At 39.3% G+C, this 10,226-nt stretch overlaps 1 protein-coding gene across 2 annotated transcripts in view; it reads right to left on the bottom strand.

The window, feature by feature from the left end:
• Positions 1-10,226, bottom strand: part of Vps15 (vacuolar protein sorting 15) — a 796,097-nt gene extending 785,871 nt beyond the window's left edge. For both annotated transcript variants that reach the window (XM_068387739.1, XM_068387743.1), the window contains exon 1: positions 10,116-10,226. The gene's annotated coding sequence lies outside the window, so the exon portion shown is untranslated. The remainder of the gene's footprint in view (positions 1-10,115) is intronic.

The following is a 10,226-nucleotide window of genomic DNA, read 5'->3' as shown; positions in this document are numbered from 1 at the left end:
AAGCAAAATATATATGATGAATCGAATACTGGGCCTAATCAAAAGACTGAAGCCAGTAGTCATATTTTCAGTTACAAATTAATTCAAATGAATGAGAGAGAGAGAGAGAGAGAGAGAGAGAGAGAGAGAGAGAGAGAGAGTGTGTGTGTGTCATTCGTGATAAGAATAACCTTCGATACCCAATTCCGAAATTTTCAAGACGGAGTCACTGAATACCTACTCACACTCGAGAGAGTGTTACTGTATTACATTACGGATATTACACTTTCGTACTATTTCAATATAAATGTGAATGAAGTGAAGTGTCAAAACAACAGACCGTCGTGCTACATTTCACTTCATTTTTTCCAGCAAGAACTTTTAAAATGATAACACTTTATTTTCGTTTTAAGATCAGGACCACAACAGAATTTTGCAAACTTATTCCCAAGCTAAGTGACAAAAGGAGTACATCAGGATTTGGAATTTTCAAAATTAGCTAACATGTTTATATGAATTATCGTGGGTTATATGCTTGATAAAATACGGTACATCATCGTGAAATTCATATGCAACTGGAACTGATCCAAAGACACTGCACTTACATAAATACTTAAATAGCTTAAAAATCGAACGCCTTCAATATTTCCAAAAATCTTAAGAATTTTGCAAGATTTTAAACTATCCCATTTCCTCCCGTTAGGTGAGAGACAACACTTAACACTGTTTTGAAAATGGAGCTACTGCCTTGCATTAAGCTATAACTAATAACAATTCAATTTATGGCGTTACTTGTCTAAACACTTTCCAAAAATAATTAAAAAAATATAATATAATTACACAAAGTTCACTACAGCTAAGATGGCTTGTTTCCCGAACGTACTAATTTCCCTGAACGACTAGTTTCCCAAACTGGTGGCTGACTATTTCCCCTGACGGACGCATTTCTCTAAATAAACTAGTATCCCTGACTGACTATTTTCCCTAACAGAAGTTTCCCTGACTATTTCTCCTGACAGACGTGCTACCCTGATAGACACGTTTCCCTGACAGAAGCGTTCCCCAGACAGACAGGTTTCCCTGACAAACGAATTTCCCAGACTGATTATTTTCCCTGACAGACGAGTTTCCCCGAAACTATTTTCCCTAACTGATGATTGACTATTGCCCCTGACGGACGCGTTACCCTAACGAGTTCCCTTGAGAGAAGAGTTTCCCTGAAGGACTATTTTCCCTAACTGATGACTGACTATTGACCATGACAGACGCGTACTCTAACGAGTTCCCCTGACAGACGAGTTTCCCTAACAGACTATCTACCCTGACATATGTTTCTCTATTTTCCTTAACTAATGATCGACTATTTCCATGACCGACTATTTCCCTGACAGGACGAGTGCTTCCCCTAACGAATGCGTTTCCCTGACAGACGAGTTTCCCTAACAGATAAATTTCCCTAACAGATAAGTTTCCCTGACAGAGGAGTTTCCCGACAGAAAAGCTTCCCTGACAGAAACCCTCCCTGATCAGAAGGTTCCTTGAAAAGAGGTTCCCTGACAGATGAGTTTGCCTGAAAAAAAAGTTTCCCTGACGGAAGTTTTCCTAATATGCGCATTTCCTTGACAGATGGGTTTCCCTGGCAGATGGGTTTCCCTGACAAACCGGTTTCCCTAGCAGATGAGTTTCCCTGGCAAACATGTTTCCGTGATGGACAAGTTTCTCTGACGGATTCGTTTTCCTGATGGACGTGTTTCCCTGATGGATGTGTTTCCCTGATAGATACGTTTTCCTGATAGATACGTTTTCCTGACAGACGAGTTTTCTTGAGAGGAGTTTTCCCGACAGATAAGTTTTCCCTGACGGACGAGTTTTCCTGACAGATGAGTTTTCGTGATATCCGAATTTTCCCTGATGGACGAGTTTTCCTTGACGGACGAGTTTTCCTTGACGGACGAGTTTTCCCCGACATTCGAGTTTTCCCCGACGGATAAGTTTTCCTGACAGAAGAGTTTTCCTGACAGAAGAGTTTTCCCCGACGGACGAGTTTTCCTATGAGACGAATTTTCCTGACAGAATGAGTTTTCCTGATATCCGAGTTTTCCCCGATGGATGAGTTTTCCCTGACGTAAGAGTTTTCCTGATATCCGAGATTTCCACGATGGACTAGTTTTCCCCAAAGGACAAGTTGTCCCTGACGGACAAGTTTTCCCTGACGGACGATTTTTTCTGACAGAAGAGTTGTCCTGATATCCGAGTTTTCCTCGACGGATGAGTTTTCCTGTAGAAGAATTTCCCTGACAGACGAATTTTCCTGATATCCGAATTTTCTCCGACGGATGAATTTTCCTGGCAGAGGAGTTTTCCTGGAGGAGGAGTTTTCCTGGCGGAGGAGCTTTTCTGGCAGAGGAGTTTTCCCGACGGACGACGGACGAGTTGTCCCTGACGGACAAATTTTCCCCGATGTTCGAGTTTTCCCTGACGGACAAGTTTTCCCTGACAGAGGAGTTTTCCTGATATCTGAGTTTTCTCCGACGGACGAGTTTTCCCTGATGGACAGTTTTCCCTGATGGACAAGTTTTCTTGACAATTGAGGTTTTCAGGCAGATTATTTTCCCTGACAAATGAGGTTTTCCTGACTGGCTATTTCCCCTGATGGACCATTTCCACCGACAGACGGGTTTCCCTGATGAACTATTTTCTATAACAGACTATTTTCCGTGACAGATGCATTTCCCTGACGGACGTGTTTCCCTAATGGGACTACTGTAGTTACCCTGACTGGAATACTGTAGTTACCCTAACGGATGCCTTTCCCTGATGGTCTCGTTTCCCTGATGGATGCGTTCCATGACGGTCTCATTTCACCGAGGAACTAGTTTCCCTAATTGACATATTTCCCTGATGAAAGGCTTTACTTGACGGAGGCTGTATTCTAAAAGACAAGTTTTCCATGATGGACATGTTTCCCTAACGGACTGGTTTCCCAGACGCGTTTCCCTGACGGACTATTTTCCCCAACTGATGACTGACTACTTTACCTGGAAGACCTGGATGAGTGTAGGGCTGTTTGCCATTTTATTCTGTGTGGTTTATAGGGACTGGGGCATCATAACATACGTATTGATCGATTAAGTTTCATTGTCTACGTCCATTGGTTACTTTTGGTAGACAGATGGTGGGTTATTGAGCGTACATTGTTTACTTTCGCTTCTGTCAGCTGCTTTGATTTTGTATGACAATCATTACCCGCCCTCTCCCCCCCCCCCCCTTTTTTTTTTTTTTAGATTAAGAGCTTCCAAATATTTATGCGCAAGTTCCAGAATATTGTTCAACAGGCATTTTGGTAAATATGTAATACTTCAATCTGTAGCCAAATACATGAATACTATTTTTTCCTACTCGCTATCTTGTGCTTTGTCCATTTCTGAGCATGAATATTGGAACAAACCACCCGTTCATGAGTTTTTTTTAACCAACCTTGTAAACAAATTATTGGGAATTCCAGTGAAAAACTAGGGTTTTGGGTTGGGAAACACTAAAACCGGGTGATTTGCCGCAACAATAATGGTCAGAAATACATAATGAAAACAAGGTATCCCGTTCAAAAAGTTTATGGTTCATGTAAGTGCCTGGGAACTAAAAGTATCATATTAACCATTACTTATAAATCATATCACATACCTCAGATGGATTTTGTTCCGCTGTGGCTTGCGTCGCTCCTCGGTTCTGAATCAGCTAATCACGTGGGTCATTATTTCGGGGATATTTTTGACTTTCAGATGAGCACCAAAAACTATACAATGAACGGAGGGGGTTTTCTACATAACCAATTACCGATATTTATGAAATTACATTAAATTTCGAAATAGATTGTACTTTCCCTTTGGAGACATCTTGTGAAGGCAGTCAAGCTGGAATTGAAGGACATGGTGGAAAAAATTGCTGTTATAGAACAATATCCAGGTCTTCGGCATGTTTGGAAGCTCTTAATTTGTTAAAAAAAAAACAGGCTGATGGATATGTCATTGTAAAATAAAGTTAACAAAATCACTTGAAATCAACGCATGCTTAATAACTTACCATGAGTCTCCTAAAGGTAAACAAATGGACTTAAGACTCTGAAATAACGTTCACATTTTAATCGATCAATATACAAGTTATGTCCCAGCCTCCATTAATCATGGAGAAAATGCCAAAGTAGACAGCATCCATACACTTTCACACCGTTTCGTTAGACAAAGTAGACAGCATCCATACATTTTCACACCGTTTCTTTAGAAATTAACGTATCGTATATTAACCAATGGGAAATATATCTACCCCAAAAGGAAGTTCAATATATTTCGAAATTTAGTGTAATATCTATTTTGGTAACTGACTGGGTAGAAAACGTTCTGTTCATTATATAGTTATTGTTACTCATCTGAAAAAAAAAATATCCCCTAAATAATGACCAGCATGATTGGCGGGTGCTACCACTTTACAGAACAGAGGAACAGGGAAATTGTTTATTGGCGAGAAAAACGAGCCACTGTTGAACAAAAACCAATTTGAGGGACGTGATAGCAATCATAGGTAATTATGATGCTTTAATTTCACGCTACTTACATTAACCATAAATTTTTCAAACAGGTTAGCTTGTGTTTATTAAGAAATTCTCATTTACTATTGCAAATAACTTTTATGGTCTTTCCCCACCCAACGTCTCGGTTTCCCACTGGGATCTCCCATGATTACTTCTATTTGGTAGGAAAACTGATGAACTGGTATTTTGCCCAAGTACTCATGGTCAGAAATGTATAGAACTCAAGATAACGGGAAAAAAATCATATGGTTCGTATATTTGGTTAGAAATTCTTTTAATTAATGTAATTATTGGGGAAAGATTACTGGCATAACTATAACTTGATTGTAATTTGACAATTACTCTTTAACTGTCGTGTCAGAAGTTAGTAAATAATTTGACAAAGAAATATGATAAATAAAACATACATTGCAGCACCAGATAAATTACTGCGTTTAGATTGCTTCTGATTATATCAATCCCTACTATGACAATTTACTAAATATATGCGGTTAGCAAAATCCAGTGTAAATAACAAAACCCCATCCTAATCATTCTTCCTTCTACACAATATCCACTTACTACTTATGGCAAGTCTTCCTAACATGGGCTGCTAAGCTTGTTGAATTAACACTGTTTACTGCTTGTAGTTTAATTTCTTGTCCTGTATTAACAATGTGCTAGGAGGTATATCTTAGCAATCCATGTTTGCCAACGGTTATACGCGTATAAGCGGATGGGAAACTTAGTGGAGTAATGAGAGCTTTGGGTGTGGAGGAAATGCCCCCCTAAAATCTCGATGAAGTCACTGGCAGCAGGGTGACAGATGGGCTTAAGGTGATGGACAAACAGTCTCTTTGGCTTCTACTCTTGATGCCTGGCGGTTGATCTTACTAGAATTAGTATGGACTGACAGGGGTTACTTGCCTTAGTTAGGTAGGCACTGCACATCACAAGGAACTGGCTATCCTTTGATGTATCTAGCCAATGAATCCTCTATGGATTTAGTCAGTCATGGATAGAGAAGATGAAAGAATGGCCCCCAGTCCCGGGCGTAGCGAGGTGATAAGAATCTCCCGATTTATAAATACTAAAGAAAAACTGGAAATATGTAATCGGAATGTTAGTACCATGAATCAGATGGGGAAGTTACAGCAAGTGAAGAGTGAATTTATGAATTAAAGTTTGGATATCTTGGCCCTAAGTGAAACACGTTGTAAGGGAATTGGTAAGGAAACTTTAGACCAAGGCAATATATATATTTACTCAGGAAGATCAGATGGAGCTGGAAGAGAATGAGTAGGAATGATGATGACACCAAGAGCAGAAAAGGCATTAACCAAGTGGAGAGCTGTAAATAGTAATTGTTACAAGCAAATTTCAAATAAAAGCAGTACAATATGAGTATTATAGTTTGCTATGCCCCAAAAAATGATTCCCCTTTAGAAAGCAAAGATGAATACTATGAAGAACTGCAGAGGATAATAGATGAGATCCCTGAGAGAGATATAAAAATTGTGATTGGCGACTTCAATGCTAAAGTTGGAAGAAATAATCAAGGGATAGAGAATGTGATGGGTGTCGAGGGTCTTGGCGAAGTTGCAAATGAAAATGTTGCATATTTCATAAGTTTCTGTTCAGCATACAATCTTGTCATTGGGAGTACTCTGTTCCAACATAAGAACATCCACAAGCGTACATGAACTTCACCATGTGGTAATTACAAAAATCAGATAGTTCACATTGCCATTAATAAAAAGTGTAAGAAGCTATAGAGGTGCAGATATTGGTAGTGATCACCAGCTCCTCATTGCCACACTGAAATTAAAACAAAGCACCCAACAAAAAGATAGATAGAATACCCAGGTTTGATACAACTTAGCTTCTAGAGGAAGAGCACACAGACATTTGTAATTGAATGCAGAAATCGATTTGCAGTCTTAGAGACTTTAAGAGACGAAAAACAGACAATGAAGAATGGTGTGATATTAAGAATATATATCAGTCAGTTGGTAGTGAAGTCTTGGGACAAACCGATACAAGGAGAAATCCTGGATATCAAATGATACTTGGAATACTATAAAAAGGAGACTGACAGAAATTGATTGTTGAAAGTTTTCGAGGAAGTAATGAAAATTACAAGGTAGAGCACGCTAAGTATTCCAGTATTGACAGCGAGGTCAAAAGAAAAGGCAGGAATGACTGGTGAGAGTATTTAAACAGTAAAGCAGATGAGGCCGACAAAGCTATGAATTCTGGAAGTTGCTATGGTGTGAGAATTGCTCATAGAATTATTAATGAAATCTCGACTGGGGCAAAGAAGAAGAAGCATATACCCATCAAAAAGAGAGATGGCTCTGTTATAGCAACAGAAGATGAAGAAAGACAACGTTAGATGGAACCCTTTAGTGGGGTTATGAATAGGACATATGAAGGGAATAATTTGATTGATATACCTGAAGCTGATGAAGACCTTGATGTGCCCATGAATGAATTCAGTGCATTTGAAGTCGAAGCTATCCTAGAGAGATGGAAAGCCCTTGGATACGATGGAATAACTGCTAAGATGATACTGGCCGAAAATGAAGTGACTCTAAGACTACTTACAAGATTATTTTGTAGAATGTGGCATGAAGAGGCAAAAGCTGATGAATGGTAGTTAGGAATGTTGGTGAAAATAGCTAAAAAGGGAGACCTGACTGATTGCAATAATTACAGAGGCATAACACTTACGGCAGTTATGAAAATATATAGTATGCTTATTCTTAAGAGACTGAAGAGAAAGATTGATGAAAAGCCGAGAGATGAACAAGCAGGATTTAGAAAAGGTAGAAGTTGCACTGACCAAATTTTAATTGAGAAATGTGGTACAGCAATGCGTAGAATATAGAAATCCCCTTTTGATGATATTTGTGGACTATGAAAAAGCCTTTGACAGTGTGCACCAGCCAATTTTGTGAAGAGTCCTGTATTATTATGGAATCCCTCTTAAATAAGTAAATTTGCTATTATTTTTTTTATGGACATTAATAATGTAGCGTATTTTAACTTAGTTCTCTGTGTTAAGGAAGTCTTTTGTAGTATTTCTGTATAATATTATCTGTCGCAAATGCCTAGTTCTTTATATATCGACGATCAAACTCACGCTACTCATGTCTTCCTCCCAGATTTTTTCTAAGTCTGCTGTTATTGTTGACTGTGTGTTGTTTTTGCTCAAATGAGCCCTGTAACCACTATAGTCCGCAGACAAACTAGTCCACTATGACGTCTTACATGTTTGGCCAATCACAGCGCCTATCCACTATGACGTCTTACAGGTTTGGCCAATCACAGTGTGACAATACATTATCTTACCCAGGCATTTCATTTCGTTCTTAGACATGGAGGCCATAGCAAGCACGTCATCTCATATTGCACAAGTAGTTGAAATTCCATCTTCTTGTCCTGACTGTTTCCTAACTTACAATGAATTTGTTGTAACTTATTCGGGGAATATTGAAAAACTAGTGGAATTGTGCCAGACACACAATTTAATTTTACAAAATAAAAATTGTCCTGCATGTCAAGGAACCTTCGCAACGGCTTCACGTTTTCCTCAAAGCAGCAGCACATCTTTATGAACCAACAGTTTAAGGTAAGCTTCATTAATTTATAGAGTATATTATAATGGTGATAGTATAACGATGTATACAGCAGTACCATCACTTTGGATTTGGTTTGATGGATGTGTTAGGTAGTGGCCGTAAGGGCGGGGGGGGGGGTCGCAGGGGCTAGGCCTAGGTAGGGGTACAGGGCCCTAGGTTAGGTGGTTGTATTAGGTTCGGTAGTGCCCCGAAAATCACTGTGGCCTTAAGGGGGGGTCGCAGGGGGGTGGAGCCTCCCACCCCCTGGTAGGCCTAGGTAGGGGTACAGGGCCCCTAGGCTAGGTTAGGTGGGTTTATTAGGATCGGTAGTGCCCTGAAAATCACTGTGGCCTTAAGGGGGGGTCGCGGGGGGCGGAGGCTCCCCCCCCCCCGGTAGGTCTAGGATTGTTATCTATAGGGGGAGGGGTGGTGGAAGGATAAGTATTCATTTGCGATGGAAATAAACTTCAAAATCATTCAAATCATATCATAATACAACAGAAAAACCTATATTTTATGTTGAAAGCAATTAATGTCCATAAGTAAAAAAATACCGTAAATTTGATTAAGTCTGTTCATGAGCATAGCAAGTGCAAAGTTAATGTTAATGGAGTCTTATCAAGCAAGTTTCCAGTGAACACCGGAGTACTCCAAGGGAATGTGTTGTCACCTATGTTGTTTAACCTCCTCATGGACTTTGTAATGTGTAGAACAGTCAAGAAATGGTGGAGAAAGATTGGACTGGATTGGTGATAGGAATTTAGCAGACCTAGAGTATGCTGATGATGCTGTCCTTCTTAGCAGAACACCACATGATTTGCAATGCTTGCTTACCAGAATGCATGAAATATCACACGAGGTGGGGCTGAAGATAAATAGAAGAATGACAGAGATGATGAGAATGGGGTATGCAATGCAAGATGAAATATCACTGGAAGTGGGAAGGATTAATGAGGTAGAATCATTTAAGTATTTAGGAACAATAATCTCCAATAAAAGGTCATTAGAATTAAAGTTTAGTGAAAGATTTAAAAAAAGCAAATCAGACAATTGTTAGATTAAGTAAAATTTGGAAATCAAATCACCTAAAATTTGGAAATCAAATCGCCTAAAATTTCATATAAAAATCAGACTATATATCAGTTTAGTGAGATCGGTGTTACTCTATGGACATGAGTCATGGTACGACAATGAAACAATATCCAATAGTTTTAGTAGATTCAAGAATAAAGCCCTCTGAATGATATTCGGAGTTAAATGGCAGGACAGGATTAGAAATGAAACTATAAGAGAGATTACTCGAGTACTACAAGTGGATGAGATCATGATGAGGGGTACATGGAAATGGTTTGGGCATGCTCCTCGCACTCCCCAAGAGATTAGTTCACCAATCTTTTAACTGGGCTCCACATGGCACTAGAAGAATTGGAAGACCCAGGCCTACATTGCTTAGGACTATAAAACACGAAGTAGGAGATGATAAATGGAGAAGTATGGAATTAAAAGCTCAAGACAAAGACGACTGGCGAAATCTAACCGAGGCCCTTTGCGTCAATAGGCGTAGGAGGAGATGATGATGAAGATTAACAATGTGCCGCTGCACTACCCTTTCTTATATTCATAAACTCTTATTTGTTAACGGCGTTAAAAGAGTTACACTTCAAATTCAAATGTTGTCAAAACCACTATATCACAGTATCTAATGATGGGCAAACAATTTCAAATGGGAATTTTGTAACTAGCAGTCCATTTCACACTAATATAAACGAGAGAGAGAGAGAGAGAGAGAGAGAGAGAGAGAGAGAGAGAGAGAGAGAGAGAGAGAGAGATTTCTCGACTGGATATCACGCTTCCTTCAAACACAAATTCTAAAGTCTATCAAAATGGAAAATTCTCTTTAATAACCAATTCCCTGGGTGCATAATTTGCAAGATATAGTAATTACATACCAGTATATGTATCACCACAAACTCCAGACGTTCCTATTGCACGGCGAAAATAACACCAGGAATTATATCCTTGCACAGACTTAAACGTTCACAACACTCCACCAACAAAAA

Source organism: Palaemon carinicauda, chromosome 1, assembly GCF_036898095.1.
Source record: "Palaemon carinicauda isolate YSFRI2023 chromosome 1, ASM3689809v2, whole genome shotgun sequence".
Taxonomy (NCBI): Eukaryota; Metazoa; Arthropoda; class Malacostraca; order Decapoda; family Palaemonidae; genus Palaemon; species Palaemon carinicauda.
The sequence above is the reverse complement of the archived record's forward strand: the minus strand, read 5'-3'. Positions and strand labels throughout refer to the sequence as shown.